The sequence below is a fragment of the Onychomys torridus genome, chromosome 3, assembly GCF_903995425.1.
Source record: "Onychomys torridus chromosome 3, mOncTor1.1, whole genome shotgun sequence".
Classification (NCBI taxonomy): domain Eukaryota; kingdom Metazoa; phylum Chordata; class Mammalia; order Rodentia; family Cricetidae; genus Onychomys; species Onychomys torridus.
Window position 1 is genome coordinate 38,606,638 of NC_050445.1, and position 16,783 is coordinate 38,623,420.

At 52.3% G+C, this 16,783-nt stretch overlaps 1 protein-coding gene across 1 annotated transcript in view; it reads left to right on the top strand.

Annotated features, from left to right (window-relative positions):
• Podxl (podocalyxin like) overlaps window positions 1–16,783 on the top strand; it is a 40,203-nt gene that overhangs the window by 578 nt on the left and 22,842 nt on the right. The gene's annotated exons all lie outside the window — the stretch shown is intronic.

Here is a 16,783-nt window from a genome sequence, read left to right on the forward strand (position 1 = left end):
GCGTGGTCCGCCCGCTTGCAGCTTCTCCCGCGTGGCCGCACTCCGAGTCCTGACCTTGGTATCATCCACGCCCCCTCACATTGGACAATGTCGCAGGTGCGGGGCCAGATCGTGGATGTGCCTCTGGTCTCCACTCGTGTAGAGTGAGCAGGAGTGCGTGAGGCTGTAAAGGGGGCACTTGGTGGGTTTGCGGGAGAAAGGAGGGGGGGACTGGCTGTTGGGAGGTTCCAGATTCCTTCGGGACCACCAGAGTGCGGTTACTCTTATTTGTGTTTGGGGCGACCAGGGACGGTATTGCGAGGTCGTTGAAACCAAGTCAAGCCGACAGACAGGGAGTACGTGAAGGAGACCCTGAAGCAGACCACAAGCAAAAACCTCTTAAGTGTCCACGCGTGCAGCGTGCTCCTGGTTCCAAGCGCTTTTTAAGTCTGTGTTGGGGCAGGTGGAATAAACGCACTTTCCATGGTCCCAGAGTGTGGCTCAGTGGGGACCCTGCCTTCATGTTGCCAAAGGACCGGATCCTTTCTCAGAGCACGGCCGGGATGGTGAGCCCCTCCCACCCCTTTGTGCAAACAGAAACTTCTTTCACGTAAGAGGTTTGAGCTGCTTCTTAGTATTACCTTAGGCACCCGGCTCCCATCAGATGCACCTTGGGGACAGTCCTACTGCGCTCCTTCTGAACATGGATTGTTACTTTTCTGTTTGAGAGGTCAGGCAGTGTCTGCAAATGTAACTAGAGCAGGTGTCCCCAAGTCCCTGCCAACAGCTGAGATACTCTGTCCAGGAGAGAGGCACGCTTCTTGAACTGTGTAGCCTACCCTTCCAGAGTGGGCAGTTGCCGGGAGAAAGTGGGAAGGGGAGGCTTCCCAGGGCCAGAAGTACTGTGGTGACAGCCCGGACAAGGATGGGACTCTCCTACTGTAAGTGTTAGTGTTGGGGACAGTGAGATGGCAGTGCCGTCCTCGTCATGGTGGAGAGGGCTAGTGCTCAGGGAATGAAGGTTTAAGCCTCCTGTGGGTGGCCTAGGACTCCACCAGCCTGGCCTGAAAGGGAAGGGCGCTCCCACTGGGGGAAGGGTCTGTGTCATGTGAGGAAGATAGGACTAGCTTTGAGGGCCACAGTCTGCAGTTTAAAGAATCTTTAGGAAACGACAAGTTTGTGGGGTGCGCTCCTGAGGCAGCCAGACTTCGTGGCGGGTCTTCAAATGCAGTCTTCTGGAGGGAGAATGCCTCAGCACCATTCCAAAACCAGATGGGCTAGTTTGTCTCTTGATAAGATACTGGAGAAGGTCCTGGCTGTGGGAGAGACCTCCCTGTCCTGTCCTAAGGGGAGATGCCCTGGAGCCATCTGTGGCCTGCTCCCAGCCTGGTCCTTGGACATCAAGACTGGAGCTCTTGTCTGGCACCTGAGAACTACCTAGAAAACAATTCTGCTGTGAAGCCATCTCGGGACTCTACACAGGGATGGTTCATCGTTAGAGATGGAGGATATGTGCAAACGAAAGTGTCCAGAGACGTGCCATTGTCCCAAGCAGCAAGTCTCTTAGCATCACTGAGCCCCGGGTACCCAAACCCCAAATGTCATTTTTACAGTATGTGGTAATACAGAGAAGGTTTCTGACAGTGTATGGTAACAAGGAGGGATTACAGTGATGAAGAGGACCAGACTGATATGATGATTGGTGGGAAATACATCCAGGGCGGAAAAGGCTTGGGGGCAAGCCTGGTACTGGGTGTGCTGGTTTTACACCTTCCTTAGCCCTTAGCTGCGGCTACCAGCAGTACCCCAGGCCCACTTGAGTTGTGGGAATTGATGCAAACACGGAAGGTTCGTGAAAGTCTCTGTAACAAAGGGATTGTCCTGGCAGTTCTCAAACTCACCTCCTCAGCTGGTGCTTTGCACACATCCCAGAGGTAAACACCCTTTAACCTGGGAGCCTTTCTGTGCTTTTCCTTTGCCACGGGGCAAGTCAGACCTTTAAACTCCTATCTGTAAAGTAGAATGGGAGAGCAGAAGGGAGGGCCATTATTTCCACTGTTGTGAGATTTCTGCGCTTGCATTATCCTTGGGTGATGAAGAGTGACCGATTGAATGCTGTCCATCTGACAGACATTTGATGATAAATCCTGGGCAGGAGAGAGGCAGGGTGGCATGGTGGAAACCCTCAGACTGGGTCCCACATTTGTGTGCCTGTGGACAAGGTAGTGTACTTCCCAAGCCCCGGCTTCCTACTTAAAGTGATCACAGACCTGCCTTGTGGGTTGTTCTCATCTGAGGAACAATTAGGTCAACAGGTTTGGCATTGTACCTAACTTACCAATATCAGCAGCATCTCGGTATGGCTGTGTATTGAATGTGCATATTGCTCTGTGTGCTTCCGACACCCTGAGCATCCCAAGTCTGCTGATGTTGGCAGGTGGCATCCAATGCCTAGCTGCTTCCTCGAGGCGGGGGAGGCTGGCTAGAGCTTCCTGGAGTGTTTTCATATGGAGATCTTTAGAATAAAAAGGATCTGCATGGGGTGGGAGCTCTCTTCCTAGGGTGACTAAGCTGGGATGAATTGTAGGGTGTAGGGGAAATGCAGGTTGGGGGATGGGAGCCATTGTAGGGAGTTTGAGGTGGGGTCTGTGAGCCCCCGGAATGCTATAGGGGAGCGAACCAGCGGCTGGTTGAAGGAAAGGGAAAAGATCCGAGGTGGGGTGGGGGCAGGGTTTTTCTAGCAGGCACCTAATCGACAAGATTCACTGAGGTAGGCTTCTGCAGAGTTAGCCGGACACAAGGAGCAGCTTATCTGAGGCAGGGCTGAGAGTATCTGTCGTCTCTGAAGGCTTCAGGTGGGGCATGGCCACCCAGGGACCAGCAGTTTAGAGTCCTCAGAAGGTCACTCTAAGGTGTATAGAGTGCAGGTGGAGAGAGCCTGGGAGCCAGCCTCTTCCTGGGGCTCCTCCATTATGTGGAGGAGACTACCTTTGGAAGCTGAGGGGGAGGGGCAAGGGGTTAGAATTGCCCTGGGGGAGGAGGCTGCTGAATGGGTTATCTCCTGAGCTGAGCTTCTGGAGCCGGGCTGTGCCTCCCCACACGTAGAGCCCCTGGAGAACAGAAACCTTGTGATAAAGGTCTCCACTTCCTGGGCCAGCCCGGAGTTTTGTGACCTGAAGCGGGGGGGGGGGGGGGGGGGCTCCTTTTCCAGGTGTGCTGGGAACCAGTTCCTCCTCCAGCCAGGCCAGAAGCTGCTCTGCATAGCTGGAGACAGGGTGAAGTTGCTCCTGCTCCAGTGGGAGCTGGCCTGGAGACCCAGCACACCTAGGGCTAAGGGCTCTTTCAGCTCTGGGTTCTGTTCTGATTTGTACCTGGAGTGTCTGAGCCAGGGCAAGGACCTCAGCTGGTAAGATTTCCTGTCACAGCCTGTTCCCAGGAACATAGTGGGACAAGTCTTTCTGTCATATGTCTGATCCATGTGTGAGGCTGTGGAAGATCCAAGGAAATTTCAGATCTAGGATCACGTCTCCCAGGGCCACAGGAGCCTAAGTAGGTCTTAAGCTGGGTGTGGTTGGTGGTGGTGCATGCCTTTAGTCCCAGCACTCAGAAGTAAGGGGCTCTCTGAGTTCCAGGCCAGCTAGGGCTACGTAGTGTAGTGGGACCATGTCTCAAAAAAAAAAAGTAAATAAAAACATAAACAAAGCCTTTAAAGAAAATCTGCCCCAAAGATACATTATGGGATAGTGGCACAGCTCTGTTGGTGGACTGTTTGCTTAGCATGCAGGAAACTCTCAGCTCCATTTCTAGCACCGAGTGAACCCAGCATGGTGGCAAAAGTCGGTGCCCGTGGGAGACTGACACGGACAGATCAGAAGTTGAAAGTCATTGGCTTCGTAGGGAATTACAGGTCAGCCTGAGATAGAGACCCCATCTCAAAACACCATAAGGGGCTTCGAGACAGGGTTTCTCTGTGTAGCTTTGCACTTTTCCTGGAGCTCACTTGGTAGCCCAGGCTGGCCTCAAACTCACAGAGATCTGTCTGGCTCTGCCTCCCGAGTGCTGGGATTAAAGGCGTGTGTCACCACCACCACCACCACCACCACCACCACCACCTGGCTAAAGAAATCCCACCCCACCCCCCAGCTGAGGATCGAACCCAGGGCCTTGTGCTTGTTAGGCAAGTGTTCTACCACTGAGCTAAATCCCCAACCCCAGAGGGTTCTTATTTGCAGTGATGTTTGATGCCAGATTCCTCTAAGTAGCAGCCCCGCTGGCTATTCACACTGAGGTTGTAGAAGTGTACTGAAGTGGTAGAGTGCTTGCCTGGAGTAAGCAGAGCCCCCAGTTCGATCCCCAGTACCACGGAAAGTGACCGTAGTTGCACACACCTGTAATCTCAGTACTTGGGAGGTGGAGGAAGAACAGTAAGTCCTAGGTCAGCCTGGGCTACAGGAGACCTTGTCTCAAAGTCAGAGATGAAAATAGTGGAATCCAGTTGCCCAAGGGTAATTTCTAAACTGTGTCTATGTAACCATCCTAAGATAGAAGCCAAGAGCTGAGAGCCACCTAGAACTCACCCACTTATTTTCTAGATGAGAGGTACAGACCAAGGAGGTGGGATACTTGCCCAAGTAGAGACAAGTGTGGGCTGGTGTGTGTGTGTGTGTGTGTGTGTGTGTGTGTGTGTGTCTGTCTGTCTGTCTGTCTGTCTGTCTGTAGATAACCAGGAACTGAACTCCCTCTACTGCCACCTCTCCTGGGGACTGGAGGAATCTAGTGAACGTTGACTAGTGGGGCCTTTAACCAGATCTTTCCCTTCCTGGTTGCTTGCCATTAAGGGAAACTGAAGCTTGGTGGTACCTGGAAAATCAAGGCCAGACAGACTCCGCAAGAACTCTTCAAGTACAGTCACAATGCTGGCCACTCCGGTTGTGACTGTGTCTGTCAGTGTCTCTAACTGGCCCGAGAGCTCCTGAGGCACCCACAGCCTCCAGCCAGTACCTGCAGGAAACGGGTGGTCAGAGAAATGCTCGTGGGAAGAGTGGCCCACTCCCAACTTTCTCTTTTGTTGTTGCTGTTTTTGTTGTTTTTTTTTGTTTTTGTTTTTTGTTTTTTGTTTTTGTTTTTTTTTTGAGACAGGGTTTCACTGTGTAGCCCTGGCTGTCCTGGGACTCACTCTGTAGACTAGGCTGGCTTCGAACTCTCAGAGATTCACCCGCCTCTGCCTCCCAAGTGCTGGGATTAAAGATGTGTGTCACCACCGCCCGGCTCATCTCTAACTTTCTAAACCTCATCTCCCCGAATTCCAAGCTGTTATATTATTGTCTCTGAGATGCTGGGCCACCAATACAGTGACTGTGCCAGTCTCTGGGCCACCCGTCCTTCCTTTTCTTCTTCAATCCCTACTCTCTCAGCACACACCACTGCCACCCTCTCTTCCTTTGTACCCTTCTCCCCCTCAGGTCAGCCACCTCGCACTTCCCTAGGGCCAGGGTGCAGGGTGGCACCCCGTCCGCCAATTGTCATGGCCGGAAAGCTGCATGCCTCAACCCAAAGGAAGAGAATTCTGAGGAGTGGCTGAGTGAGGCTTGCATTGGGGTGCAGGAGCCCGCCTCCCAAGAACCAGGCCTCCCAGGATTAGGGCCAACCAGGGGCCTGTGTCCACCTGAAGTTTGAGCCTTGCAACACTCTGGCCCTGATCAGGGTGGACAGGGCAGTGTTGTGACATGACCCAGGCATTCCGTGATTCTTAAGTACACTGGCAATGGCTGAGGCCTCCGCCATGGAGCTCAAGCCCACAGAGCTTAACTTGAGCTGCAAGCCTCTTCAGACTGTCTAATTGGATTCCCATGCCACCCTTTGAGAGAGATCCACTAGCGTCACAGCGCTAAAGCTGGGCTGCCACAAGGCTGCCACTGGGTAGCTTCTAATTCTGTCCCTTCCAGAGAAGGCACCCAGGCCCTGGCACAAGGATTTCCAGTCAATCACCTGACCAAGTCCTTCCTCAAACATCCCTAGGCGCCTCACTTCCCGCTCAAAACTCATGCTTGAACGTTTTTATTTTTAAGGTAGATTCACAGACCTCTGGCTGTCCTGGAACTTTCCATGTAGCTGAGGATGGCTTGATTGCCTCATTCTCCTGCCTCCACCTCTAGGCGTCTATCACCGTGACCACCAGTTTTACACAGTGGTAGGGACTGAATGCAAGGCTTTATGCATGTTAGACAAGCATTCTCCCAGCTGACCCACACCCCAGCCTGAGGGTCACCTTCATGAGGGAGAACTTTCCAGGATATATCCCCCCCACCTGTATACTTATCCTACACTACTTTCTCCTGTTGCATTCACCACACAACGATGCACTTCTTTCTGTGCCTGTGTGCCTCTCTCTCCTGCTAGACTGTATTTCATGAGGGCAGAGACTTCTGTTAGTGCTGTAGACACAACATCTAGAAAAGTCCCTGGCCCATAGTAGATGTTCAATAAACACTTGTTCAGTGAGTGAGGGGCAGAGCCGGTTTGGAGCCTAAAGTCTTATGTGCCAGCTCTGTACTCTCCACGCCTAACCTGAGTCCAGAACAGTGGAGGTGGCAGGTAGGACCTGGCTGTGGATGTTGGAGAAAAGGACAAGTGAGCCTGAGCAGGAACAGGGAGACCCCACAGGAGAAGCAGCAGCCTCAGGTTTCCCGTGTGGTCCTCACCCTAAGAATTCTTCAGTAGAGCATTGGGGCTTCAGTTAAAATTTAAAACAACAAAAATATTAAACCAGACAAGTTATTTCCCACTCACGTTGGAAGTTCAGAGGACTGCGAGGTGGCTCTGCTCTCATTAGCACATAGCCTCATGGTCTGTGTTGGCTGCAGGCATCCCACCCACCACCCATTAGGAAAAAAGGAAGGAATAAGAAAGCATCTCCCCAAAACTACACCTGACTCTTCCAAGTACATTATGCTGAACTGAACTTAATCACATGCTAATATCTAGCGGCAAGGGAAGCGGGAAAGAGTACTTTCCTTTGGAAAGAGTACTAACTTTTATTTGACCAAAAATAAGTAGTGACATTGATGGACACCAGGGTAGGTGCGTGGCAGATCCACTGCAGTGGCTGTTTGTGGATGCCTCAGGCTTCTAGTGGCCTTTGTCATCCCTCCTTTCCCAGCTTCCCTAGTTCCAACTGTGCAAAAGGGAGAGAAAATTAGTTCCTCCATGGCCCCTGACCTAACCCTATCAGCGCAGTCTGAGGTTTGGAGACTAGGTGTTAGGTATTGAGGGAGAAGTTCCTTTTAAGGCAGAGAAGCCAGCTTCCCCCACCTAGTCTCCTGTCCCCTCAGCTAGGCCACTGAGCCAGTTGCCCTGAAACTTCCCATGAGCTGCATTTCAGCCAGGGCAGGCACACAGAGGGCCTGGGTTCTCACACTGGCCTTGGGATAGGACAGAAATATTTCTGCATGCATGTGCAAGAGTATGCGTGCGCACGTGCACACACACACACACACACACACACACACACACACACACACCCAAAACACCACTCCAGCCATCCCAGCCCTCAAGGGTGTTCTCCTCACCCTTTTTTTGGGTCAGGTTTTCCTGAAGCCACAGGTGTGCTGACCCTGGGAGCCCCCAAGGTTGTGCCTGTCTCATTATTCAGTGTGACTGGGGCTCTCGTGGCACCTCTTGGCACCTCTTCTACCAATGATTGGCGGGGAGTTTGTGGGCGGCCCTGCTTCACACCTGCCAGCTCCCGGCTCACTTCTGCTAAGCACTTCCTTCCTAGTGTCATCCCTGCTACCCAGGCTCCAGCTCCCTTCCCAGGGATGCTGGCTGCCATCCAAGCACGGTGTGGTGTCCATCTTTCCAGCCTCAGTTCCACATTTTCCTCCCTGGGGGTGAGATGGGGTGAACAGAGGCTGGAAAGCATCCAGCCTTCCTCCTGGGAACCAGGGGGAGGAAGGGAGGAAGACAGTCTGGAGTACTCACAGATCTGTGCCCCTTACCCTTGCGGGAGTGGCATTATTGTATGCCTCAGTTTACCCAAACGGGAAGCCAGGGCTAGCACCGTATGGGACTGTGTTTATACTTTCACACTGCATAAAGCAAGCTGCATAGCAAACTGTTGGTAAAGGTCACTAGTGGCCCCTCGAGATTTTAATAGGCTTTCAGCGAATGTTTGGTCAGTGAGTTTAATACTTGTTCCACAAATACAAGGGAGACCATGAGGCAAAGGTTGGGGAATTGCCACCTACTGTTTCCCTTCATTGGGGTGCAGTGCCAATACAACCTCTCTCTCTCTCTTTTTGTGAGGGGGAGTGGGGGGATTCCAGACAGCATTTCTCTTTGTAGCCCTGGCCGTCCTAGAACTTGCTCTGTAGACAAGGCTGGCCTGGAACACAGATCCACCTGCCTCTGCCCTGAGTGCCAGGACTAAAGGTGTGCATCACCATGGTTGGCTATAGTCTTATGTTTCCATTACTGCTGACCTAACTGTAGCCCAGGACCCCTCTTATATTGTAGCATTGAACAGAAAATTTCTGTTTCTCCTCTTTAAGAGAACGTGTATTACTGGGCATTGTGGTGCACACCTTTAATCCCAACATTTGGGAGGCAGTGGCAGGCAGGTCTTTATGAATTTGAGACCAGCTTGGTCTACATAGCAAGTTCCAGGCTAGCCAAGGATATAGTGAGACCTTTTCTCAAAACACCACACACACACACACACACACACACACACACACACATGGGGTGGGGATAAGAACATGTATTAACATTTTGCGAAGCACTCAGGCTCCCTGAGGACATTTGAGGCAGTATCTCCACTTGCCCAGACTTACAGGCTGTCTTGGGATGTGGAATATTCTGTATAAGTTCCAGACGATCTGTAAAGACCCGGACCTCACTGCAAAGTGGTCAGTGAAAACATTGAGTACTGAGGAAGACTTGAGGAAAATGAAAATGGAACTCCAGAGAGCTTCTTTTCGAGAGGGTTTCTCAGAAGTCATATGGGAGGTTGTGGCTTCTGAAGGGGCTTGAACCAGGTACCTGGGAACAAGCTAAGAAGACTTGGAGCTTTCCCTGGGTGTCAGCCAGGTTTGCTCCTTAGACAGAGGTGGGAAGTGCTATTAAAAGAAGTAGGGGTTGAGGATTGGGGATGCAGTTCTCTAAGAAGAGTGCTTGCTGGGCATGAAGGCCTAAGTTTGTCTTCGCTACATCAGCCCAACAGCACGTCCTCCTGGGTGTGAGGGGCATATACTGGTAATGCCATCACTGGGGAAGTGGAAACAGGAGGATGGAAGTTCAAAGTCAGGGGCTAGAGAGATGGCTCCGCGGTTAAGAGCACCGACTGCTCTTCCAGAGGTCCCAAGTTCAATTCTCAGCATCCACATTGCAGCTCACATGTGTCTGTACACCCTCATGCAGGCAAGACATCAATGCACACAAAAAATAAATAATTTAAAAAAAAGTTCAAAGCCATCCTTGATCTCGTAGTTTGAGGGTAGCCTAATCTGCTCGAGGCCCTGTCATGCAAAACAAAGCCACCCTTTGGGCGTTTCATCTTTCCAGTTCATTGCTGGAAGTTTTCTGGTGGCTCCTGGCTCCAGTTTCTCTCCCTTGCCTCCCACCCCAGTTCCTGCAACACCTCCTGTCCCAGGTGTCAGGGGAGGAGACATTCTGGAGGCCATGCTGTGGGCTTCCCAGCCCACAGTCCCTCTAGCCAGCTGGTTGGGCACAGCTCTGGCTAAGCCGAACAGTGGCCACAGGGAGCACCCACTGGCCAGCCTTAGCTTTCCTAGGAGCAGCTGTCCCTTAAGCCCCTCTCTCAAGTGAGACAATGAGAAGGGGGGCCTCCTGCTCAACAGGTTGAGCCCCCACTGCAGCCGGAGTGCAAACGAAGTGCAGTGTCTCCCTCCCTGCACTGTGGGCTCACAGTCCAGCTGGGAGCACCCCACCTGGGTCTGGCCTCATAATGCGTTTTTGTGGCTTCAGAGGGCTAAGGCCCTGGAGAGCCTGTGCTGTGGCTCATTGTCTGTTCTTCTTCCCCTAGCTTCTGGGGTGGCAGTACATACTTACGCAGGAACATTTTCTGACTTTACCTTAAGGCTCTGGGAGAACCTGGGAGTTCAGTCCCATACATTCACAGAACATTCCCAATGATGGATTCCAGGACACCTTAGGACAATCACAAATACATGCCAGCCACAGCTCTCCCTGGGCCCTCTGTAACTCTATGGCTGTTCACGTGTGTTGTGTGGGTGTATGTGTCGGAGGGACGTGGTAGGCACATCATCTGAGCTCAGGATTGATGTGGAGCAGGCAGGAGGAGGAGATGGCTTGTGGAAGAGGCTATTTATTCCACCCAGACCTGCAGCCTGGAGGCTTCTGCTGGTCTCGGTTTTCTCATCTGCAAATAAGGAACCGACTGAGCAGCTCTTGGGGAGTCTTTTCAATTCACTTTGACTCATCTGATGATTTGGATTTACTTTTGGATACACACCAAGATATCCACCCCGTGTTGATGCTTTGAGGTCCTGTGGATGCTGCAGGGGAAGTGTCTTTAGGACAGTGGCCTGCTCAGGACAGTCTGGGATGCTGTCAACTTCTGGATCACAGTGGAGGACATGAGCGCTTTCCCATAGTGACATGGAAGCTTCCCTCCTTCTCACTGTGGGTCAGATTGATCCCTTCCCCACTCTTGACCAGTAGCTAGAAGAGGCAGGCTCTGGGGCTGGTGAATCAATAGCTGCATTGTACCTTAGGGTATCTAGGTGCTAAGGACAAGTGACTCTGACCATCTGTTGCATATCTCTTTCTTGTTGGAGTGGGGACAAGTGGCACCCAGGGAGGGTCCCCTAGCTCTGATGTGATTGAGATGCAGAGGAGAATGCTGGGATAAGACGCAGGGATTCGCATTGCTGACATGATGGATGATGGATGACCGCCAGTGGAGCCGTGTCTAGAGCTCCATTCTCTGGATTTTCTTGAGAAGACTACTACCACAGTCACTGATTGGAGCATTGTGGACTTGGCTGCAGCCTGCTCAGTAGCTTACTGCCTGTCCTGAAGGATGGGTACCAGTTCCTCTGCCTGGGTTACTTTGAGCATGTCATCCTAACCTATCAGCGACGGGCCTCGAAGGCACGTTAACCAGCTGTGGACCTGCTTGTGCTGAGGGTCGCTCTGGAATGAAGGAATCTTGCCGTGGAATTCTCTCCACTTTCCAAATGGGACCTCATGATGGGAGGATGGCAAGGACTTACCCAGTCATAGCCCTTGATTTTGGATTGGCCTTAGTGTTCTCTCACAACAGAGCGGTGGAATAGGCTTGGCCTCCATGGCTACGCTCTGCAGCTACTTGCCGGGAGGCAAAACTAGAAATTAAAGAGAGCAGAGACTGAGGTGAGGATGGGAGTGGGTGCCTGGGATTCTGGAAAGGGATGGAACGTTCCTACTGCACCCCTGTTGAGCCCCAAGACAAACTTCAGAAGCAAGCTCGTGTGATCTAAGCCAGCTTGGCCCTTTCCATGACTTGGAAACGTCAGAAGGAACATTGAACATAGTGAAATAGTCCCTATCTTGTGTGTGTGTGTGTGTGTGTGTGTGTGTGTGTGTGTGTGTGTGCATTTACTGTGGTTATGTCATGTGTGATGTCATTAAACCTCGATACTCTTAGGGGAATGAGCATGCACTGTTCGGAAACTTGGTTTCCAGGGGCTGCCTGGATTCTTGGCTCACATCCGAGGCTGAACCTGTAGAAAGCGAGCCTCCCAGACAAGCTCTGATGTTCCAATAAGTTAGGACTTGGCTTTGAAAGGAGCCAGCTCTAAGTGGCTTAGTTGGAGCCACTGACTTGGTTTGCTGATTCCCCATCCAACTCCAAAGAAGTCCAGACTCGGTGCCCTCTGGAGGGTGGTCACACGTTCTTCTCCTAGGTCCAGCCGGGGAGTCAGGCCATACAATGTTGGCTTTCTTATTTCTTGTTTGGGAGCCAACAGTTGAGATGCTGAAAAAGCAAAGTCTTAGCAAGTGGCCCTCTATCCTTCCCCTGCTCCCTGCACAGGGGTGGGGAAGGAGTAACAGACAGGGAGGATTATTTTGCAGCAAGAAACTCAGGGATATCTTTCCTGGAAGAGGGACTTCTGCAGCACAGAACACACAAAGCTGGGAAATTGGAAAGCTACACTTGTGGTCACTTGTGGTCATGACCTCTGGCTTCCACCTGGTGAAAGGCGGTCATTCCCTGGGAAACTCACAGGCTCCATTTCACAGACAGAACACTCGGTCTGGTTCCCAGAGGTGACTGTCCCCACAGCTGAGGATGCAGGACTTCCCTCTGGCTTCATGCCTTTGTTTGTGTCGGGCCAAGAGTGGAGGCTGGTCCCTGGCAGAGGCTTCCAGGATCCACTGCAAAACTGTACACATCTGGCCATGTTCACGGGACGGGGAGGTGGTGTGGGAATGATGATAACGCGCCCCCTCAGAAAAATATTTTCCGAGGTTGTTTTTGAACTTAACAGTGAAGGGAAGCGTGAGGGGTCAAATGCACATGCACTTTGCCTCTGGAAGTATGAGTGTGCCCAAGGTCAAGCACTAGGCTCTGCTGGGAGGAGGGGATATGCCAATACCACAGCGCCCTGCACCTCAGGCTGCCATGGAGTGTGGCTGAAGGAGAGTGTAGCCATTCGGGTTCCCCTAGAGACCCAGTCCAGCTTTCTCACCTAGCCGTCCACATCTGTAGTTGGCATCTCCTCATAAACGAGGGAAACAAAATAATAAAGCAAGAGTCTGACAGGTGTAGGAAGGCTCTGTGTCTGGCTAATATGAGAACAGGACAGTTTCTCCGTGTAACACTGGCTGTCCTAGAACTTGCTCTGTGGACCAGGCTGGCCTGGAACTCACAGAGATCCACCTGCCTCTGCCTCCCGAGTGCTGGGATTAGATGTTTACCACCACCACCTGGCAAGAGGTAGGCTTTATAATAGGTGGATGCATAGAAAATTTCACTCTGTGTGTGCGTGTGCATGTGCGTGTGTGCGTGTGTGCGTGTGTGCGTGTGTGCGTGTGTGTGTGTGTGTGAGAGAGAGAGAGAGAGACAGAGAGAGACAGAGAGAGAGAGAGACAGAGACAAAGACAAAGAGGGCGCATTCACACCTCTGTCTTTGTGTCTCAGTGGTTACAGGTATGTCAATACATTACCATTGCCCAGCCTGGACTCTGCACTGGTACCCAGTCCACAGTAGGGTGTTGGAGCCTGGGTTCCTGCTTGGCTCCACCTGCCTCCAGTCTCTGTGGATTTGAGAGTCTTTTAATGTTTTCCTCAAGGTGTATGCTTTTTCCTTTTTAATGTTCATTTTGTCCCAAGGTGGGTAGATATTTCTTGTCAGACAGGAAGTCCAGGCTCTGAGGGGCCCCTGACCACATAGATAGCAGGCCTCCTGAAGCTGGGCTTATGACAAGGTGAAGGGTTCCTTTAGGAATCGCTTTCCCAGGTGCTGTCTTCTGTTGTGACTTTGTCCAGCAACCTGTGTTGGCAGGTGAGGGTGTGGGGGCAAGACAGCTGGGCCTCACCTCTGTTCCTGCCCACCACTGGCAGCAGGCAGGCTGCTCCTGGGCAACCTGCCCGGACCAACTGACCAACATTCACATGGCCAGCAGCAGGCCAAGAGATTAGGAGGCCCTGGGAAGGCACTGTTGAAGGAGACTAATGGCCCATTCTCCCTCAGGCAGAGCCTAGCCCCTTCTCTGGGTGGCTGGGCATGCTGGCATCCTTAGATGAAGCTTCCAGTGGGGGCAAAAGCAGCTGGACACCCTCTTGGGAGGGGCAGCTTGAGTTGTGACTGGTAGGCAGCAGAGACAGAGAAAGCAGCTGTGCCAGCCTCACAGGTAGCTGCCAGGCAGATCTGGGCACAGGATGACATTCCAGCTCTCCTCTCTGAGTCACAGAATATTTCTAAAGATTCTTGCTGAGGCCTCATGGGTAGAGCTGGCGTGAGGTCTGGACAACCCAGTAGGAGGAGAAGGGTCCCATGCACACTGGGCCCCAGCCCCCAGCATTCACACCCAGAGAGAGTCAGGCTTCTTTATGTGGCCACTCCACTCAGCTCTGCCTCACACCCTCTGGCTGTCACTCAGTGGTGGGGACAGGGGCAGAGTTCTCTGGAGCCAACAACATGATCCAAGGCGGAGTCTGAGGCTGAGCGACCCTCAGTTTCAGCATAAGGCACTGAGGGGTAAGGAACCTAGCTAGCCAGGCTCTACAGCTCAGTGACCTCTCCCATCCCTTCTGATAAAACTCAGAGGCCCAGGGTGGGCGATATCCCACCCCACCTGGTGCTTCTCAGCCCCTCTCCGTGGGAATGGGAACCCCTGGTACGACCCTTCTTCCTGTGTTCTACAGGGTCTCAGCAATGGGCCCAGCCAGCCCTGTCACCAGGCTGCAGTGTGCATGGCACTGCTGTTCATAATGTCCTGAAGAAAACTGGAAACTATGGAACCATGAATCAGCAGTAGGATTATTATCAAACTGGGGGTGGGGGGCAGGGATCATAACCTGTGCCCCAAGCCAGGTCCAGTCACCTATCCTTAATAAGTCAGTTAAAAGTGGAAGGCAAAAAAGGCTTTATCCAATGTGGCCACATTGGGAAGAGGGGCAGAGATATGGCTCACCACCAAGTCTGTCTTTGGGGTTCTGAAGTGAAGGACCAGAGATCTAGTCGGTATTGGCCAAGGTGTGGCCCCACCCACCATTGAGTTATCGTTGGGCTTCAGGCCCATCCTGCAAAGTGGTCTGATAAGTTGTTGAACTAAGAGAAATCTCTCTTAAGGAGACAAGTTCCCCCTCTGGCTGGTGCCCTTTCCTTCTCCCAGCCTGAGCTTCCTGGGGAAATGCCCGTTTCTTTGGGGTCCATTGTTTGAACAGTCTGATGGATTAAGAGACAAGTCTCTTTTTAGACTACCTTAATTTCTGTCAGGCCCTTTACAGGATACACACATACACACACACATACATACATACATACATACACACACACACACACACACACACACACACACACACACACACACACATACATACAGTGGGGGGGCACACATACTCGCACAGTAGAACACTGTAATAATGAGAATCAACAATTGACAGCCACACACCACGAGATGGCTGACCGGTGAGGGTGTGATGGTGGTGGTGGGAAATTCAAAAAAGGCAGAATGGGGCTGGAGATATAGTTTGGTCATAAAGTGCTTCCCTAGCGTGTGAAGTCCTGGGTCCAGTCATCAGCACCTCCAGCTTTGGGAAATGTGGAGGAGGTATGTGACAGGCTTGTTAAATAAGATGTCCAGTTTCACAGCCTGCTTTGTGAGATGTGATGAGTCCTTTTAATTCCGCCTCTGGGGTGTGTGTGTGTGTGTGTGTGTGTGTGTGTGTGTGTGTGTGTGTGTGCATTCATGTGTGTGAGGATGGACATGCAAGATATGAACCCTGCCATCTATCCCAGGTACCTGATGTTATCACTAGGCTGTGGAACACATTGTATTGCACGCTAAGCTGCACACCTTTCTGTGCTGGGAGCAACGCACCTAGAGGCGTGAGGTCTCTTCGAGGCAGCTCCTCCACCAGGAGAGGAAGTGTTGTCACTGGCCCATTATTAGACAGCCAGGCCAAGTGGATCACTTCCTGCTCAAGCCTCATCCCCCAAATTGCCTGCAGGAGTCAAATCCCTGTCTTGGTCACCCAAGTGTCTTGGTTGGAGTTCTCATAAACATGGGAGAAATGGGAGGCTGGCTTGGGCAGAACTTCAGCTAAGTAGGCAGCCGCTGCTTGTAGTGGGATGTTAGTGTGCTGGAGAGAGCCTGCTGCCGAGGGTGGGTTCAGGAACACCGGAGGGTCGGGAAAGCTGCTGTAGATGTGAAGACGACACTCTTCCTACCCCATCCAGATCTGGACGACAGAAGTTCAGTTGACATTGCCTAGAAAGAGGTCTTGCCTGCCAGTTAATATGACACAGAAAACCGGGAAGGCAGGGACCTCAGTGAGACGGTTTGTATGTGTGTGCACGTGTGTTTTAAATTCCTCTCTCATACAGTGTATCCTGAGCACCGCCTCCCCTCAGATCCACTGCTAGTTCCTCCATTTCCCTTCAGAAAAGAGCAGGCCTCCCAAATATTAGGCAGAGTTCAGGAACCCCTCGGAAGAGGAGGAGGAAGGATTGGAGGAGCCAGAGGGGTGGAGGACACCACAGAATCAGCTATGCAGGACTCATAGGGGCTAGGTCCTGTGTTGTAGCTGTTTAGCCTGGGGCTTTTTTGGGACTCCTAACAGTGGGAGTGGGGGCGTCTCTGACTCTTCTGCCTGTTCGTGGGACCCTTCCTTCTCCTACTGGGTTGCCTCGCTCCGTCTTGATATGAGTGGGACAGCTTTTAAAATACGGAGGAGGAACTAAGAGGCTATTGTGAGGCTGCGCTGGGACCCTTGCAGCCAGGTTCCAGTCACCTACTCTGGTGGGAAGGGAGGGGAAGTGGAAGGCCAGTTAGGTGCAGTGACCTGGCGGGTGCTGGCTGACTTCCTGTGCCTGGTGCCAGCTGGCACTTAGGTCCCCTTGAGAGCCAGGGTGCATGGCCCCTGCTGGCACCTTCCCTGGAACACATCGGGTGTCTACAGGGACAGAGTACTGTGCAGGTGGCCGGGCTGCAAGGATGCCATAGTCCCTCCCATCTAAGCAGTGGGAAGTGGAGGTGTTGGGAACAGCCATACCGAGGGGAAGCATCCTGTAAGGTCGCACCAGTCACCCATCTGAGGTCTGTTGCTGGGCTG